The sequence below is a fragment of the Gossypium arboreum genome, chromosome 2 (genome assembly GCF_025698485.1).
Source record: "Gossypium arboreum isolate Shixiya-1 chromosome 2, ASM2569848v2, whole genome shotgun sequence".
NCBI lineage: Eukaryota > Viridiplantae > Streptophyta > Magnoliopsida > Malvales > Malvaceae > Gossypium > Gossypium arboreum.
This window is the reverse complement of record NC_069071.1, coordinates 48242738-48263973: the sequence shown is the minus strand read 5'-3', so window position 1 is coordinate 48263973 and position 21236 is coordinate 48242738.

Genomic DNA, 21236 nt, shown 5'->3' with positions numbered 1-21236 from the left:
CCGCCGAGGTAGACCATCCGGAAATACGGCAAGGCTAGTGGTGGTCGAGAGGATCTAGAGATGTCGCGACCAGATCCGAGGCTCGCGCTCCAGCTAGGACTTATGCTATACTGCAAGACGAGGATGCCTCCTCGCCGATGTTATTACGGTACTTTCACTCTCTTTGATACTAATGTGATTGCTTTGATTGACCTGGTTCTACTCATTCTTATATATGCGAAACCTTAGCATCCAAAGAAGACTTTGCCTATTGAGTCTCTCGAGTTCGTAATTCGGTGTCAAATCCTTTGGGTCGTTATGTGCTGGTCGACAAAGTGTGTAGAAATGCCCCTAGTAATTCGAGGTACTGCTTTCCCATGACTTGATGCTTTTGCCGCTCGATGAATTTGATGTTATTCTTGGATTGGATTGGTTGACCGTGCATGATGCGGTTGTGAATTGCAAAAGCAAGACTATTGATTTGAGATGCTAAACAACGAGATGATCCGAGTTGAGTCTACGAACTTGAAGGGTTGCCACCGTAATATCATCAATGTTGGCCCGTAAATATGTAAGAAAAGGGTGTGAAGCATACCTTGCGTATGTACTTGATGATAAGGAGTTAGGAATAGAACCCAAATCATGTTGGTGGTTTGTGAATACCCGGACGTTTTCCTGAAGAATTGCCGGGTTTGCCACTGCTCGGAGATAGAGTTTGGCATTGAGCTTGTACAGGACCACACCGATTTCGATAGCTCCATATCGTATGGCACCAACGGAATTAAAGGAGTTGAAAGCTCGGTTGCAAGAGTTGATGGATAGAGGTTTTGCTCGCCGAGTTTTTCACCTTGGGGTGCACCAGTGTTGTTTGTGAAAAGAAGGACGGAACCATGAGGTTGTGCATCGACTATCGTCGCCTTAATAAAGTGACAATAAAGAACAAGTATCCGTTACCACGATCGATGATTTGTTCGATCAACTGAAGGGAGCCTCAGTGTTCTCAAAAATAGATTTGAGATCGGGCTATTATCAGTTGCGAATCTGAGATTCGGACATACCCAAAACTGCCTTCAGAACGAGATATGGTCACTACGAGTTCTTAGTGATGCCGTTTGGGCTCACTAATGCCCCTGCGGTATTTATGGATTTGATGAATCGGATCTTCAGATCATATTTGGATCGGTTCGTAGTTGTGTTCATTGACGACATCTTGGTCTATTCAAGAGATGAGACCGAACATGCGAGCACCGAGATTAGTGTTGCAAATTTTACGGATAAGCGGTTATATGCTAAGTTTAGCAAGTGTGAGTTCGGTTAAGAGAGGTTAGCTTCTTGGGTCACGTGGTATCTCAGACGGTATTCGAGTCGACCCAAGCAAAATTTCAGCCATACTTAATCTGAAACCTCCAAGAAATATTACTGAGGTTCGAGCTTTTTGGGACTTGCTGGTTACTACCGACGGTTTGTAAAGGATTCTCGATGATAGCCACACCCATGACGAAACCGCTTGTAAAGATGTCAAGTTTGAATGGACGGAAAAGTGTCGAAAAGTTTTGACCAATTGAAAACTCATTTGACTAAGCTCCAAGATTAGTACAAATTTTAATCGGCAAAGAGTTTGTCATCTATAGTGACGCCTCCCTACTTGGGTTAGGTTGCGTATTGATGCAAGAAGGTCGAGTTGTGGCCTATCGTCGAGACAATTAAAGCCACATGAGAAAAATTATCCGACCCATGATCTCGAATTGGTCGCCATCGATTCGCCTTAAAGATATGGCGACATTACTTGTTTGGTGAGAAGTGCCATGTGTATTCGGATCACAAAAGTCTCAAATATTTGATGACTCAAAGAGACTTAAATCTGCGACAAAGACGTTGGCTCGAGTGTTAAAGGATTATGAGCTGGTCAATGACTATCACCCGAAAGACTAATGTGGTTGCGGATGCCTTAAGCGAAATCACCGCTTGCTTTACTGACGATGAATGTACACTTGTCTATCCTACCCGACAATGTGTTAGTAGCCGAATTAACACCAAACCATTGTTGACTCATCAAATTCGTGAAGCTCGTAAAGTTGATGAGGAGTTGCGTGCAAAACGGGCCGAGTGTGTTCGAACAAGGAATCGGAGTTTCAAATTGATGATGACGATTGTTTGAGGTTCGAAGTCGTTTGTGTGTTCCAAAGAATTGAACTTATTTCGATAATTCGAACGAAGCTCATTGTAGCCGAATGGCAATCCACCCGAGAGTACGAAGATGTACAATGAGTTGAAACGTCGGTTTTGGTGGCATGGTATGAAACGAGACATCTCCGACTTTGTTGCAAGATGTTTAATATGTCAACAAGTGAAAGCGGAGCATCAAGTGCCTTCGAGGTTACTTCACCGATCACGATACCCGAGTGGAAATGGGATCGAGTCACAATGGACTTTGTGTCCGGACCGCCGTTGTCGCAAGTAAGAAGGATGCAATTTGGGTTATTATTGATAGATCGACTAAGTCGGCTCACTTTATCCTCGTATGTATGGATTTTTCATTGGATAAACTAGCTGAATTGTACGCTTCTCGATTGTGAGATTACACGGGTACCGATTTACATTGTGTTTGATAGAGATCCGAGGTTCACCTCGCGATTTTGGAAGAAATTACAAGAAGCATTGGGCACCAAGTTGCATTTCAGATCGCCTTTCACCCCCAAACCGATGGTCAATCCGAGCGATAATTCAGATACTTGAGGATATGTTGAGATGTTGCATCCTCGAGTTCGTGGTTCGTGGGAACGGTACCTACCTTTGATTGAATTCGCCACAACAATAGTTTTCAATCAAGTATTAAGATGGCGCTTTACGAGGCTTTGTACGGGCGTAAATGCCGTACACCATTGTTTTGGACCGAGCTCGGTGAGAACAAAATTTTTGGAGTGGATTTGATTAAAGATGCTGAATGAAAGTAAAAGTAATCCGTGAAAATCAAGATAGCCTCCGATCGTCGAAATCGTATGCGGATTTGAAACGAAAGGACATTGAGTATCGGTGGGAGATAAAGTGTTTCTTAAAGTTTCGCCGTGGAAAAGATACTCGATTCTACCGTAAGGGCAAGTTGAGCCGAGATTCATTGGGCCGCATTTAAATCTCCGAACGAGTTGGCCCGGCCATGTATCGTTTGATCTTGCCCCGAACTTGAAAAGATTCACAACGTCTTCCATGTTTCAATGCTTCGACGCTATAGATCTGATCCGTCGCACGTAATTAGTCCATCGAGGTTGAAATTCAAGCCGATATGAGTTATGAAGAAGAACCGATTCGTATTCTAGCTCGTGAAATGAAAGAGTTACGAAACAAAAGGGTTCCGCTAGTGAAAGTGTTATGGCTCAAACACGGGATAGAAGAAGCTACTTGGGAACCCGAGAACTCTATGAAAGAGCAATATCCAAACCTATTTACGGTAAGATTTTCGGGACGAAAATTTCTAAAGTGGGGAGAGTTGTGACACCTTAAAACGACCCTAGTCGAAATGTGGTTTCGGGACCACAAAACCAAGGCATAAAAATAATTTAATATTTATTTTATTGCCTATAATGTGTGTTAACTCATGTGTGATATTTTTATGCTTTGATTTAGAATTATAGATGTGAATTTCACTAGAAAGGACCTAGTAATAAACTTTGAAAGTATGAGGGGAAATGTGTGATGACTAATTAAAGGATGCATGCAAAACAATGGACTTGCATGTCAAATTTCCCCCATAGCTAGTGGCCGCCATGACAAGGATTTATGGGCAAAAATCATGTCATGAAACATGTTTGGTAAATGGGTTATGATGGAAAGAATAAAATAAGGGTATGGAATAAACAATTAATGTTAGTAGATGAGAAACAAAAAAAAAAAGTGTCCATCTTCCTCCATAGCTTGGCCGAATGTCCTAAAGGAAGAAAGAAAAAAATTTTGTTCATCTCTTTTCACTCTCTTGTTGGCCGAAAATACTAAGGTTAAGGAAGGAGTTTTGCTTCATACTTGGTTTGGAAGAGGATTAGGAAGAGGTTGGCTAAACTTGCATCAAGATTAAGGTATGTTTGAGGTTCATGCATGTTTTTAGTTGCTAGCTTAATGTTCTTGTTAGCCCATGGTTCAAATCCTTGTTATGTCATGGGAATGAAATTCGGCCAAAGTGAATGTGGTGTTAATGCCATTGCATGTTAAATAACAAGCTTGAAAGTGATACATGTGATGGAGGATTGAAGATTCTTAGATTTTCTTTTAGCATTTTTTTGAATGAGATACTAAGTTCTTTGTTTCACCATGACCAAATTGAAATGGTGTGGTGTTGTGGTATTCGCCATGATATATCCATAAGTATAATTCATGCATGTTGCATGGTAAGTAAGATTTAAGCTTTGGAAATGTGTATATATTTGGATATAAGCCACTTGAGAATTCGCCCTTGCACCTACATGAATATATGTTTGCACATGATGGATTGGTATGACATATATACTAATTCAAAGTGTATATTTGCTTGTGATGATGTGTTGATTATGAAGTAAATAAGAGATGTGCAATGAATTACGATATGTAATGTGTTAGTAGTAAAATGTATGCTGCTTTTTTTTTTGTGTGGTACTAAGTGTATATTCGGCCACATGAGGGGTAATTAGTGTGCATGCATTCGGTTTGAGGCAAGCATATTGATGCCTATTCTTGGCTTAGAAAATTTGGCTAAGAGGAATATTAACTAATGTGTTGAGTTCGATTTATGATTTCGTACATATACAACTTTGATGCCTAATGTATATAAGGGCCAAGTACTTTGAACTTCACGTTGATGTTTGAATGTATTGAATTGCTTGTTGTGATGTAAAATGTGCATGACCATTGTGTATTTGAGCTAAAGGATGGCCATATGACCATTTACACTCCTTGTCATATTCGCCATAAGCTATCATGATGAGATTTTAATAAGTTAAATTTGTGTAAATTAGCTCAAGAGCAAAGGGAGCTAAATCCGATAAAGGGAAGGAAAAAGTAGTTGAATAGTCATCGAAATCGCTCGACAACATCCAAGGTAAGTCTTCGAGTGATGACCCTACTTGAATTATATCAAAATTATGCTCCTTGTTTGTGTGGCCATTGAGCCAAATAGTAAAGGTTGATAGATATTTTGTGTTAGAGCTTTAGTAACGAAAATGAACTATGGACGTGTCTTGAATATTGATATATATGTAAGTGAACATTGGAAATATATCCGGCTAAGACCAAGGCATTCGTATGAAGTTGATATATCCGGCTAAGACCAAGGCATTCGTGCGAGTTGATATATCCGGCTAAGACCAAGGCATTCGTATGCGAGTTGATATATCCGGCTAAGACCAAGGCCTTTGTGCAAGTCACCAAATCCGGGTTATGACCAAGGCAATCGTCTGAGTCGCTATATCCGGTTAAATCCGAAAGTATGTGATTCGAAGTGAGCAATCTTGCTGTGAAAATTTCAGCTTATACACTTGTGAAAATTCCAGCAATGAGGTATGTTTGTATGTGCTTGTACTAATTGAATTCTTACAAGTAAGTATGCGCTAAGTTGATAAACGAGCTACCGCCTTGGGCTAAGTTGTTCTTTTGTGTATGAACATAAGGGTCGGTGATGTGAAATAAGTATGAGTATGGGAATGTGAATTAGTAAAGTGGTTTAATTAGCCATGTGAATAAAATACCTTAGTCAAAGCTGATTTCATTGCTTGAGACTTACTAAGCATTAAAATGCTTACCCGTTGCTTTGGCTCTCTGCTTTTATAGGTTTCGCCGTTAGCTATCGGATTCGGGATCAAAGAAGTCAAGTCATCCACACTATCGAAGCCCCAATTTGGTACAAATTTTGGTTGAACTTTGAAATGGCATGTATAGGACCATCCTTTGTTGAAGGTCATGTACCTTCCGGTTTGTGTAAACTTGGATAGCCATGCGAAAATGGCTTATATATGCTTTTAGCATAGAACTATAATCGTTTGTATGTTGACCCTTATGAGGTATGGAATTATTTTGAAACGATTAGCCATTGGAATGGTTAATCATGATCACGCTTTGTGCTATGTATGTAAAAGGGCCAATTGAATCATGGAAAGTATGAAATAGGTAAAGCCTACTAAAGGCAGATGCTGACAGCAGCAGTGACGTGGATGTGAAAAATCACTAAAAATAGTAGGAATGGTATTAAATAGCAAATAAATTATGTAAGTGTACCTTGATGAATCTACTTTCATATGGAAGAAACGAAATGGTCATATGAGTTATAAGTTAACAGATTTTAAAGTTCTTGTGAAATAGGGCCAGAACGGTTTCTGGATCCCCTGTTCCAACTTTGGAAAATCATTGTAAATTAACCAGAGATAATTAGGAGTCATTCCATATATGTGTAGATTCCTCTCTGAGTCTAGTTTCTATAGAAACAAACGGTATTAGTATTGAAGCCCTGTACAGGAGATATCCAATTCGTAACGCACAAAGGTCAGTGTAGTCGATCCTACAACAGGCGAGACTTTAACTAATAAACTGTACTAATTGGCTCGACCAAAATTCTAGAAAAAATATGTAGATGGACATATGAGTCTAGTTTCAGGAAAAATTTACGGAACTGATTTTCGAGTTGTAAAAATCAAGTTATGAATTTTGGAGCGACTAGTACTCAGATTGGCAGCTTGTCTGAAAATTGTCAATAAGTGGGTTGAAGTCTGTTAACACCTCGCTCGACTCGCATGACGGTCTCGGGTTCGGGTGTTACATTCATATACCATAGTTTCCATTTATTCCAATATATTTATTTTCCTCCTCCTCCTCTCCATTCCACATCCTTAATGTATATAGCATTCTTGTAAGTACGATTTCACAATTTACTCATAAATGCTCACATCAAACTGTCCACACGAGTCATAGTCACTTACTTATTTATAATTTGAGCTACAGAGCTCCAAATTAAGATCTGTAAATTTCGCTTGAAACTAGACTCATATATCTTTCCACCATAAAATTTTCATAATTTCTGGTTCAGCCAATTAGTAAATTTTATTCATTAAAATTTCCCCTATTTCACTTTCTGACAGTTCTGACCTCTCTTCACTAAAAATTAATCATCTCAAAGTACAGAACTCGGATAATGTTCTTGTTGATTTATCTTGAAATTAGACTAATTAAGGATTTTAAAAAATATAAGTTTAAGCCTCTAATTATTTTTATCCAATTTTTTTTATTTTCCAATGTCAGAACAGGGGATCACGTAATCATTCTAAACCAGTCTCACAAAAACATAAATATCTCAAGATACAAAACTCCTTTTCTGGCTCTGTTTCTTTTATATGAAAATAGACGCATTATGCTTTAATTTGATATCTTATTCAGTCTCTTATTCGATTTCTACTATTTTTTTTGATTTTTCAAAATCATGTCACTGCTACTTTCCAAAACAGCTTTATTGCTAATTCACTCTTTCACACTTTCTTTGTATTAACCTCATTTTAACATACATATCACAAATCATTTTCACCACATTTCATACATCACAAGTATAGGCCCATGATCGCAAGGTCACCATGAAATCATCCTCATGTATAACTTACTTGTTTATAACCTTACCACATCCTGGTCACTTAATGAACACATCATTCACATAACCAAGTTCCTGCACTTATTCATCACAAAACTCACAAAGCAATACATAGAGAGTCTCCCGTTGAACTCTTCGAATCAATCCTCAATACTTGGTGGTTTCAGTACATAGCTCCACCCATCATATAGTTCGGCTCTCTTGTACACATGGTGAACACTCAGTACCACACATGCGACCTAGCCAATTTATCTCGTAGCTCTCTTGTCTACATGGTGTGCTTCACCTGGAACCACGCATGCGACCTAGCTACATATATCCCGTAGCTCTCTTGTCTACATGGTGTACACATAGTATCACCCATGCACCTAGGTACATCATAATGTCTTGTAGCTCTCTTGTACACATGATGTGCACTCAAGACCATACATGTGACCTAGCTACATACTATATGTATCATCCAATCTTTCCAAAGGTTCAACTGGATTTCTCTCTTTTCCAACAATTTCACTAAGCAAGTAATTATCCACAAACATATTTCCAATATTATTATAAAATATCATAATACAAGTAATATTGATGTATTACTTACATATAAACTTACATCTCATTTAATATCAAGGCAATAACATTAAATTACACATTGCCTCATTAAAAATCATATGAACTTACAATTTCCCATAATATCCATAATCATATAAATCACATTTATGTATGGTACTTCAATGCACTTCATGTACCATAGACATATTTTTAAATCAATTCATAAACTTGGCACCATAATCATTTAATTTAACATAATATAATTCAATTAATTCACTAAATTTAACTTTCAAATATAAATTACAAAGATTATTGTTGTATTATTATCATACCAACTTACATACTTTCAACACCTCGAATATTATAATAAATATATCAATTTTACATTGAAACATTCATAAATTAATGCTTATTATACATATGAACTTACCTCGATACTGAAACGACCATTTTACCAACTTTCCCAATTTTCAATTTTTCTCTCATTCTAGGTTCAAATCTTGTTTTTCGATATCTAAAACATCATATTTTACTTATTTAATTAATTTACTATTCAAAACAATCCTTAACTCAGACTTTTGCAAAATTACAATTTTGCCCCTAAACTTTTGCATATTTACACTTTTTCCCCTAGGCTCGGGAATTAAATTTCATCCCTTATTCTTATGTTTTATGACATGCTGATAACTTTTTCCTTCTATGGCAACATCAAATTCTCACTCTAACATATACTTATGACTATTAGGTATTTTTACCGATTAAGCCCTTTTACTCATTTTCACTCAAAACCGAGTAGCACAAGTTGTCTAACATAATTTAAAACCTCATATTCTATCATAAAACATCAAAATGAACACATTTCACCCTTGGGTAATTTTCCACATATGAACCCTAGCTTAAATTATTGCTAGAATAAGCTTAATCAAATTACCGAGATTCCAATAACGTAAAGAACTTGAAAACGGGGTTAGAATGGACTTACTATTGAGCTTGGAAAGCTTGAAAACCCTAGCCATGGCTTCCCCCATGCTAATTTCGGCCTCCATGAAAAAGATTAGTCAATTTTTGGCTTTATTTTCCCTTTTTATTTCTTTTAATTACCAAATGAGCAAAATGCCCTTCCTTACTAAACTTTCAAAAATTCCATCCATGTCCAATTTTTTTCCATCACTTAGAAATTGGTAAAATTTCTATTTAATACCTCATAATTAATATTTCAAAGCAATTTCATACTAGAAACTTCTAGTATCCAGGTTTTGTAACTTATTCAATTTAGTCCCTAACTTCAAATTGAGCACTTTATGCATAGAATTTCTTCACGAAATTTTCACACAATCATGCAATCATATCATAGACCTCAAACAAATCATAAAATAATTATTTCTATCTCAAATTTTGTGGTCCCGAAACCTCTGTTCCAACTAGACCCAATTTTGGGCTATTACAACTCTCCCCCCTTTTAGAGATTTTCGTCCTCGAAAATTTTACCGAAGTGAAGTTTAGTATCTTTCTCATAATTTCCAGCATTACTAACTAGTTTTTTCAAGACGATACTTTCGAAACACTCATCATCAATTTCAATCCCAAGATAACTCACCAACTCTAATATTTCTCTAACTCTGTCCTTCACTTGTCAACCATTCTTAGTCTCTGGTCATATCTATAATTATTTTATCACTGAAATCTTTGATTCAACACTTAGGAACTTAGTCAACATGATTCTCATGAATTTCAGTTATATACACCTCATCGGTAAGGGGGTGAGGTCGTACAGTCTCTAACTCGATTTTGACATATATCTATATGACACATTTTTTTCATTATCCACATATGTCATTATAATCATACTATCCACTTCAAACAATTTATTATTCATATCTGTCTTACATAAAATTTCCAATTATCTCATTTCAAACAAGTGCACTCACTCATACATTCTATGAATTTTGAATAACTTTAGTCATCACATTTACTAATTAATTTAGTCAAGCATGCAACAGCATATGTAGGCCAAACAAATATGAATAAATATATCGCTATATAAACTTTCATCTCACATATTATCACGAATTCTTATTTATACCTTCCCTAGTTTAACATATCATAGCTACACTTTATTCAAATACTTCAATATTACTATTAAATGGTCAGATGTAGCTCGGTTGGAGAATACTTCATTTTAAACAAAATGGTCCTCATTAGTGTCGGGAGACATCACACTATCACATATTTGTGGCATGTATAACTAAACTCTCACACTTGCTATGTTAGTTCGAGAATCGACTAAACCTGGCTCTGATACCACTAAAGTAACACCCCTTCCCCGTACCCAAGGTCAGGATAAGGTACGAGGCGTTACCGGACAAACATACAAACATTAAACTAAAATACGAGCCATAAAATTTCATTCATATTTCAAAACGTTCATTCACTTACACATAGTCCCTTATTTGAGTCTACGAAGCCCAAAACATACTTTAGAAAGGGTTTGGGACTAAACCGAGAACTTATAAAAATTTTGGAAATTTCATGCTTTAAGGCTCCACACGCCCGTGTCCCAAAGTTGTGTTCCATACACGGCTGAGACACATGGTTGTGTTTCTGCCTGTGTGGAATATACCTAGGCTATTTTCCAAGCTTTGGTCAACCTTAATCTCTTACACACTTATAAAAAATCAAAAGCATATAACATGGTATTCATTTAATGATTAAATATTCTCAATTAAACCACAAACATAGCATTTGTATGTCATCATACATGTGTCTCTCATACTCATTTTACCTTGTTTATTATAGTACCACTTATACATTTATACCAAGATTATCATCTTACCAAATATCTTCAGCATAATCATCAAGCATTCATCTTTAAAACTGGATCATATCTTTATAAAATACCACAATTCAGATGTGCAAAATAACATGTTTTCCTGAAACATTTCAATTCAACTCCATACCCAACAAGCATTACATTGAGACTAGTCATATATATATACATGTCATGATACATATCATTCTCTTTCTGTTTTCTTATAAACACATATCATTTATTTCATTATATCAATATGTCATATACCATAGTTTCCATGTATTCCACATGTATTTATTTTCCTCCTCCTCCTCTCCATTCCACATCCTTAATGTATATAGCATTCTTGTAAGTACGATTTCACAATTTACTAATAAATGCTCACATCAAACTGTCCACACGAGTCATAGTCACTTACTTAATTATAATTCAAGCTACAGAGCTCTAAATTAAGATTTGTAAATTTCCCCTGAAACTAGACTCACATATCTTTCCACCATAAAATTTTCATAATTTCTGGTTCAGCCAATTAGTAAATTTTATTCATTAAAATTTCCCCTATTTCACTTTCTGATAGTTCTGACCTCTCTTCACTAAAAATTAATTATCTCAGAGTACAGAACTCGGATAATGTTCTTGTTGATTTATCTTGAAATTAGACTCATTAAGGATTTTAAAAAATATAAATTTAAGCCTCCAATTATTTTTATCCAATTTTTTTTATTTTCCAAAGTCAGAACAGGGGATCACATAATCATTCTAAACCAGTCTCACAAAAACATAAATATCTCAAAATATAGAACTCCTTTTCTTGCTCTATTTCTTTCATATGAAAATAGACGCATTATGCTTTAATTTGATATCTCATTCAGTCTCTTATTCAATTTCTACTATTTTTTTTGATTTTTCAAAATCACGTCACTGCTACTATCCAAAACAGCTTTATTGCTAATTCACTCTTTCACACTTTCTTTGTATTAACCTCATTTTAACATACATATCACAAATAATTTTCACCACATTTCATACATCACAAGTATAGGCCCATAATCGCAAGGTCACCATGAAATCATCCTCATGTATAACTTACTTGTTTATAACCTTACCACATCCTGGTCACTTAATGAACACATCATTCACATAACCAAGTTCCTACACTTATTCATCACAAAACTCACAAATCAATACATAGAGAGTCTCCCGTTGAACTCTTCGGATCAATCCACGATACTTGGTGGTTTCCAGACATAGCTCCACCCATCATATAGTTCGGCTCTCTTGTACAAATGGTGAACACTCAATACCACCCATGCGACCTAGCCAATTTATCTTGTAGCTCTCTTGTCTACATGGTGTCCTTCACCTGGAACCACGCATACGACCTGGCTACATATATCCCGTAGCTCTCTTGTCTACATGGTGTACACATAGTATCACCCATGCGACCTAGGTACATCATAATGTCTTGTAGCTCTCTTGTACACATGATGTGTAACACCCCAAACCCGAGACCATCGCCGGTGTCGGACACGAGGGGTCAACGAGACAAATCCTCTTAAAGTACCGACCAATTTGGCATTTCTGGACAGGCTGGAAAACTGCGTCACCGTCGCCTTAAAAATCATATCTCGAGTTTCAAAACTCAGAAACTGGTTTCGTAAATTTTCCCTGAATTTAGACTCATATACCCATCCATGGATTTATTTTTAGAATTTTTGGTTGGGCCAATTGGTACAGTTTATTAGTTAAAGTCACCCATGTTACAGGGATCGACTGCTCTGACCTTTGCGCGTTACCACTTGAATATCTCTCTGTACAGGGCTTTAATACTGGTGACGTTTGTTTCTAATGAAACTAGACTCAAAATGGAATCTGTACATATAAGGCATGACTCCTAATTCTTTCTGGATAATTTATGGTAAATTTTCAAAGTCACGACAGGGGACCCAGAAACCGTTCTGGCCCTGTCTCACGAGAACTTTAATATTTCTCAGTATACTGCTCATATGGTCGTTTCGTTTCGTCCATATAAAAATAGATTCATCAAGGTTCAGTTCCATAATTTACTCACTATTTAATTCTACTTCTACTATTTTTAGTGATTTTTCAATCTCATCCCACTGCTGCTATCCGCAACAGTTACTGCAGTAGACTATGTCAATTTCATGAAGTTTTCCTTGGCCTTAGTCATCCATCATACATGACACAAATTATGGCCACCTTATCAAAATTTGAGTTTCTAAGACTCGTGGCTATAGGTTCTAGCATCCCACTCGACGACCACATAGGCCATTTTCACATGGCTTAAAGTTTACAACCCACAATTCGACAAAATATAATAGCCTATACATGCCAAATGTTCTTCAACAACAAAAACAATACCATAAGATTTCAGCCGTGTGATGACTTCAACGACGGTTCTGAGCACGCAACAATACGAGTCCAAGAGACCTAAAATGGGTGACAAGAAAACACCGAGTGAGTTTACAACTCAGTAAGTCATAAGCATTCCACAACCATCCATTAACAAAATTATTACAACATGAAATAATGAACGAGGCTAAGTACTCCATCCATATCGAACTATATCATAGTTCCTTGGACCTTCGGTTCAATCTCATACCAAGTCATACATCCACATTTCATATTCTATACAATAAGATATTTGAGGCATTTTTACACACCAACTCATTTTCACCACAATCATACAATTGCAATCATCACATAGATTTAAAGCTTACCAAGCTCAACCCCGAGCATGAACATATTACCTAGTCGTCATGAGCTCAAGGTACTTACCCGATCCGCTGTCCATACTCAACTCGATGGAGACACACCCTCCATATAATTGTTCGATCGGAGATATTTATATATATATATATAGAGTACGCACACATAGTGCTTAATACTCGATTTCGCACACTTAGTGCCATGCGATTTAAGCCCGCACACATAGTGCCATACCCTTCGAGCTCGCACACTTAGTGCCATATATTTCCAGCATGCACACTTAGTGCCATATATTTCCAGCACGCACACTTAGTGCCAATCTCGCCACCGCACACACGTATTGCTTCAAGACACTTTGTGCCGAAAGCAAACTTTCTACACATTTCACTATTTCTTTTACATTCAACAATTGTCATCACTCCATACACATACAATTTCATTTATATATATATAGCATCCCATTAAACACAATTGCATAGATTTTACAATCATTTAAGCAATATCAAACATATGTGCTTAATGACTTACCTTGTGTTAGGTAAAATAGTTCCAAGTCGGCTACTCGATGACCTTCGATTTCCCTTGTTGGACGCCTCTCCTTTAAGATCTTGAGCTAAATCAAACAAATTTACTTCTCAATCGACACAAACACACGGCAACCATATACATTTCAAAGGTCAATTTATTCGTATCATTTGTTCATATATTAGCTTTTAACGATTTGGTCACTAGGGCGACCATATTTAACTTTCAAGCATTCATTTCTAATTTTGTTAAACAATGCCAAATGCCATTAGCTACTAACGACACACACACACACATATAAGCACATTTAGCATTTGATACATTCGCCTTAACATAATTTCATTAAGAGTCCCCATTAGCCACTTCACTCATCAATTATCACAACTACTTGATAATTCATACTTATCACGCTAGCCGAATATTTCTTATTCAAGTTCATCATCTTCATATTCGCACTAACATCACAATCTCATATCATGGCCGAGTGCTCCTCTTAAACTATTGTTCATCTAGATTCAGCATGAAACAACAATCATCACCCTTGTTAGTCACCCTAGCCGAAAACCTCACTTATTCAAAAACCAAGATTTCAACATGGGTTACCTAAAGAACTTGATAACTAGTTCAAATCTCATCCATCTAACTTACTAATCAAATGTGTACAACATTTCCACCATCTTCTTTAACATCTAGCATGGCCGAACGTTCATATCACCATAATTTTCAAAGATTTCGGCATGGTTAAATAAGGGGCTTAGAATCTAGCCCTAAACCATGCTAAGATTTAAAGAGCTAACTTGAATTCTTACCTTAATTTCCAGCTCAAAGTGGCTAAATTTCTTCCTCTTTTTTCCCTCTTCTACACGGCTAAGAAGAACCAAAGTATGAAGCCTTTTCCTTCTCCCCTTTTTTTTTTTTTTCGTCATGTATGAGAATGATGGACACATTTTTTTCTTTGTTTTCTTCCTTTAATTTTTCATTAGTTTATTTCCCATGCTTCCTTTTTTTTTTTTATTCCTCCTTACATAATCCATTAACTAGACATGTTTGAAACATGTTTCCCTTGCCCATAACTTGTCATGGCCGCCACTCTTCCCTTTTTTGGGCAAATTGACATGCAAAACCACTCTTTTGCATGCATGTACTATTAGACCATTGTAAGATTAGCCTATCACCTTTCAACAATGTTTCATACAAGTCCATTTTAATAAATTCACATAGAAATGATCAAATTAATGCATGAAACTTTCACACATGCATTTACTAACATCATAAACATAGAATATAACTTTTAATTACTTATAAGACTCGGTTTAGTGGTCCCAAACCACTTTCCGACTAGGGTCAAATTAGGGATGTCACAACTCTCCCCACTTACGAAATTTTCGTCCCAAAAATCTTACCGGTAAATAGGTTTGGGTATCGCTCTTTCATAGAGTCCTCGAGTTCCCAAGTGGCTTCTTCAATTCGTGTTTATGCCACAACACCTTCACTAATGGGATTTTCTTATTGCGCAACTCTTTTACTTCACGCATCGTAATGCGAACCGGTTCCTCTTCATAGCTCAAATTAGGTCAATCTCAATCTCGACGGAGCGATTACGTGCGATGGATCGACCTATATCGTCAAGCATCGAGACATGGAAAACGCTAGGATCCTTTCAAGCTCGGGGTAAAATTAATCGATGCGCCATCGGGTCCAACTCGTTCGGATACTTCATACGGACCGATGAACCTTGACTCAATTTTCCCTTACGGCCAAATCTAAGCACCTTCTTCCAAGGTGAAACTTTGAGAAAGACCTTGTCTCCAACCCGATATTCAATATCTTTTCTTTTCAAATCCGCATACGACTTTTGGCGATCCGGCGACTTTCAAACTTTCACGAATTACTCGAACTCTTTGCTCGGCATCCTTAACCAAATCAACCTCAAGAATTTACCTTCACTAAGTTCACCAGAATAATGGGGTACGGCATTTACGATCAGTATAAAGCCTCGTAAGGCGCCATCTTAATACTTGATTGAAAGCTATTGTTGTGCGAATTCAATCAAAGGCGATACTGCTCCCATGAACCACTAAACTCAAGGATACAACATCTCAACATATCCTCGAGTATTTGAATTATCCGCTCGGATTGACCATCGGTTTGGGGGTGAAAGGCGGTGCTGAAATGCAACTTGGTACCCAAAGCTTCTTGCAACTTCTTCCAAAATCGCGAGGTAAATCTCGGATCTCTATCCGACACGATGGAAATAGGCACCCCGTGTAATCTCACAACTGAGAAACGCATAATTCGGCTAGTTTGTCCATTGAAAAATCCGTGACGACGGGGATAAAGTGAGCCGACTTAGTCACCTATCGACAACGACCCAAATCGCATCCTTCTTACTCACTGACAATGGCAGTCCGGATACAAAGTCCATTGTGACTCGATCCCATTTCCACTCGGGTATCGTGATCGGCTGAAGTAATCCTGAAGGCACTTGATGTTCCGCTTTCACTTGTTGACATATTAAACATCTCAAACAAAATCGAGATGTCTCGCTTCATACCATGCCACCAAAACCGACGCTTCAAATCGTTGTACATCTTCGTATTCCGGGTGGATTGCCATTCGCTACAATGGGCTTCGCTCAAAATTATTGGAATAAGTTCAATTCTTTGGAACACATGACGACTTCAACCTCAAACAATCGTCATCATCGATTTGAAATTTCGAGTCCTTGTTCGAACACACTCATCCCGCTTTGCAACCAACTCATCGTCGACTTTCGAGCTTCACGAATTTGACGATCAATAATGGTTTGGCTTTCAATTCAGCTACTAACACATTGTCGGGTAGGATAGACAAGTGTACATTCATCGCCATAAAGCAAATAGTGATTTTCGCTTAAGGCATCCGCAACCACATTAGCCCTTCCCGGTGATAATCAATGACGAGCTCATAATCTTTTAACAACTCGAGCCATCGCTTTGTCGCAGATTTAAGTCTCTTTGGGTCATCAAATATTTGAGACTTTTGTGATCCGAATACACATGGCACTTCTCACCAAATAAGTAATGTCGCCATATCTTTAAGGCGAATACGATGGCGACCAATTCGAGATCATGGGTCGGATAATTTTTCTCATGTGGCTTTAATTGCCTCGACGACAGGCCACAACTCGCCTTTCTTGCATCAATACGCAACCCAACCCAAGTAGGGATGCGCCACTATAAATGACAAACTCTTTGCCCGATTCGGTTGCACTAGAATTGGGGCTTCACCAAATAAGCTTTCAGTTGATCGAAACTTTTCGACATTTCTCCGTCCATTCGAACTTAACATCCTTTTGGAGTAGCCGTCATTGGCGTGGCTATCGTCGAGAAACCTTTACAAATCGTCGGTAATAACCGCAAGCCCCAAAAGCTCCTAACTTCGGTAACATTCCTTGGTGGTTTCCAATCGGCTATGGCTGAATTTTGTTCGGTCCACCGACACCGATGCGACACCACGTGCCCCAAAAAGCTAACCTCTTTCAACCAAAATTCACATTTATGAACTTTGCGATAATCGCTTATCTCGTAAGATTTGCAACACTAGCCTCAGTGTTCAAGATGTTCGGGCCATCTCTCGAATAGACCAAAATGTCATCGATAAATACAACTACGAACCGATCCAAGTATGGCCTGAAAATTCTATTCATTAAATCCATAAACACCGCAGGGCATTAGTGAGCCCAAACGGCATCACCAAGAATTCGTAGTGACCTACCTCATTCTAAAAGCGGTTTTGGGTATGTCCGATTCTCGACCTCAACCGATAGTACCCCGACCTCAAATCTATCTTTGAAAACACCGAGGCTCCTTTTAATTGATCAAACAAATCATCAATTCGTGGCAATGGATATTTATTCTTTATCGTCACTTTATTGAGTTGACGATAGTCGATGCACAACCTCATGGTTCCGTCCTTCTTCTTCACAAACAATACAAAAGCGCCCATGGAGAAAAACTCTCGGTCGAAATAAACCTCTATCCGTCAATTCTTGCAATTGAACCTTCAATTCCTTTAATTCCGTTAATGCCATACGACACGGGGCTATTGAAATCGGCGTAGTACCCGTACAACTTCGATGCCAATTCCACTTCTCGACCGGTGGCAATCCCAGAACTCCTCGGAAAAACATCTGAATACTCACAAACCACCGGTACCGATTCGAGTTTCTTTCCGTCTCTTTACTTCCAAACACATACGCAAGGTATGTTTCACACCCCTTTTCACATATCTCCGAGCGGTCATAGAAGATATTATCGCCGCACTCCTTTAAATCAAGAGACTCGACTCGGACTACCTCATTATTTGCACTCCTCAAAACAATGGCTTTCCTTTGCAATCCACCAACGCATCATGTACGATCACCAATCCATACCAAGAATAACATCGAATTCATCAAATGGTAGAAGCATCGATCGGTAGGAAAACAGATTCTTGAATTATTAGGGGCATCTCTTGCACACTTTATCAACGAGTACGTATTGACCCAAAGGGTTTGACACTGAATTACGAACTCAAGAGACTCAACAGTAGAGTCTTCTCGATGCTAAAGTTTCACATACATATGAATGAGTAGAGCCGGGTCAATCAATGCAATTACACTAGTATCAAAGAGAGTAAAAGTACCAATGATAACGTCAGGGGAGGATGCCTCCTCTCGCATGCTGGATGGCATATGCTCTAGCAGAGCTCGGTCTCGGATCGAACAGTACGTGTCGGTGGCTCCCCTCGATTACCACCCCTACCTCCTGAAACCCTGGGTCTACCTCTAGTGTCGCCCCATTAGATCTCGCACCTTGCATCTTATTCTTCTCATCTAGTCTGCAATCCCTAATGAAGTGGTCCTTCAACCACATCCATAACAGTCTTGCTAATGACTTACCCCAACATTCACCTAGGTGTCGCCTTCCACATTGGGGACATTCAGTCTCTCTTGACGATTATTGCCCACACTAGCTATCGATGTAGCTCGAGTCCGTCAATGGTCGGGCTCTAATGGAAATTCCCGCATCGCCTCGACTTACTAGTGTCCTCCCCGAACCTCTTTACAATGAGAACGGAGCTTTACTCGTTGATCTTTTACGGTAATCTCTTGCTCCAAGTTCAGCCTTCTTCTTCTCCTTCCCAAGTTCTTCCGCTTGCGTGCTCGCTCGACTAGTATCACGAACTCCTTTATCTCCAAAATTCCCACTAGTAACTTTAACTCCTCATTCAATCCTTCTTCAAATCTTTTGCACATAGCAACCTCATCAGCCACACACTCCCGAGCATACCGACTAAGTCTTACGAACTCATGTTCAGATTCGATCACGGTCATACGGCCTTGCTTGAGTTCCAGAACTCCTTACACTTCGATCGATGAACCGTTGACTAATATATTTCTTCCGAAATTCCGTTTGAAAGAAATCCCAAGTAACTTGTTCCTTTGGGACTATGGAAATCAAGGTCCTCCACCAATAGTAGGCTGAGTCTCGCAACAAAGATATAGCACACTTAAGACATTCATCGGTGTGCATGATTCATCAAACACTCTAATGGTGTTATCAAGCCGAACTCGCCCTTTCGGCATCGCTTGGTAACTATGGCCTTAAACTCCTCGGCCCCACGCTTCCTAATCAAGTCCACGTGTGGTTTACTTATCCTCACAGATCAGAATCGATGGCATCACGGGCTCTTGGGGTGGATTATTTAAATTCGGAATGGTTGGACACTCGGATTGGTTCGGGCATATTGCGCGACCCACTCATTCATCATGGTGAAGAAGGCTTGTTTCGCCTTCATTTTGATTATTCGCGGATGACCGAGGCTCAACAGCGGTGTCCCTTGCGCAGAGCAGCCGCTACACTTTCAACGCCATCCGCCAAGGGTCTCTATCCGGGTTCCATCGCTAATCAAAACAAAAATTTCAACCGTCAAGTCATCACATTATTAAGCACTAACAATTTGGCATGTATAGCTAGACTCACACGCCTATGGTAGTCCTAGAACCGACTAAACCATAGCTCTGATACCAATAAAATTGTAACACCCCAAACCCGAGACCATCGCCGGTGTCGGACACGAGGGGTCAACGAGACAAATCCTCTTAAAGTACCGACCAATTTGGCATTTCTGGACAGGCTGGAAAACTGCGTCACCGTCGCCTTAAAAATCATATCTCGAGTTTCAAGACTCGGAAACTGGTTTCGTAAATTTTCCCTGAATTTAGACTCATATACCCATCCATGGATTTATTTTTATAATTTTTGGTTGGGCCAATTGGTACAGTTTATTAGTTAAAGTCACCCATGTTACAGGGATCGACTGCTCTGACCTTCGCACGTTACAACTTGAATATCTCTCTTTACAGGGCTTTAATACTGGTGACGTTTGTTTCTAATGAAACTAGACTCAAAATGGAATCTTTACATATAAGGCATGACTCCTAATTCTTTCTGGATAATTTATGGTAAATTTTCAAAGTCGCGACAGGGGACCCAGAAACTGTTCTGGTCCTGTCTCACGAGAACTTTAATATTTCTCAGTATACTGCTCATATGGTCGTTTCGTTTCGTCCATATAAAAATAGATTCATCAAGGTTCAGTTACATAATTTACTCACTATTTAATTCTACTTCTACTATTTTTAGTGATTTTTCAATCTCATCCCACTGCTGCTATCCGCAACAGTTACTGCAGTAGACTATGTCAATTTCATGAAGTTTTCCTTGGCCTTAGTCATCCATCATACATGACACAAATTATGGCCACCTTATCAAAATTTGAGTTTCTAAGACTCGTGGCTATAGGTTCTAGCATCCCACTCGACGACCACATAGGCCATTTTCACATGGCTTAAAGTTTACAACCCACAATTCGACAAAATATAATAGCCTATACATGCCAAATGTTCTTCAACAACAAAAACAATACCATAAGATTTCAGCCGGTGTGATGACTTCAACGACGGTTCTGAGCACGCAACAATACGAGTCCAAGAGACCTAAAATGGGTGACAAGAAAACACCGAGTGAGTTTACA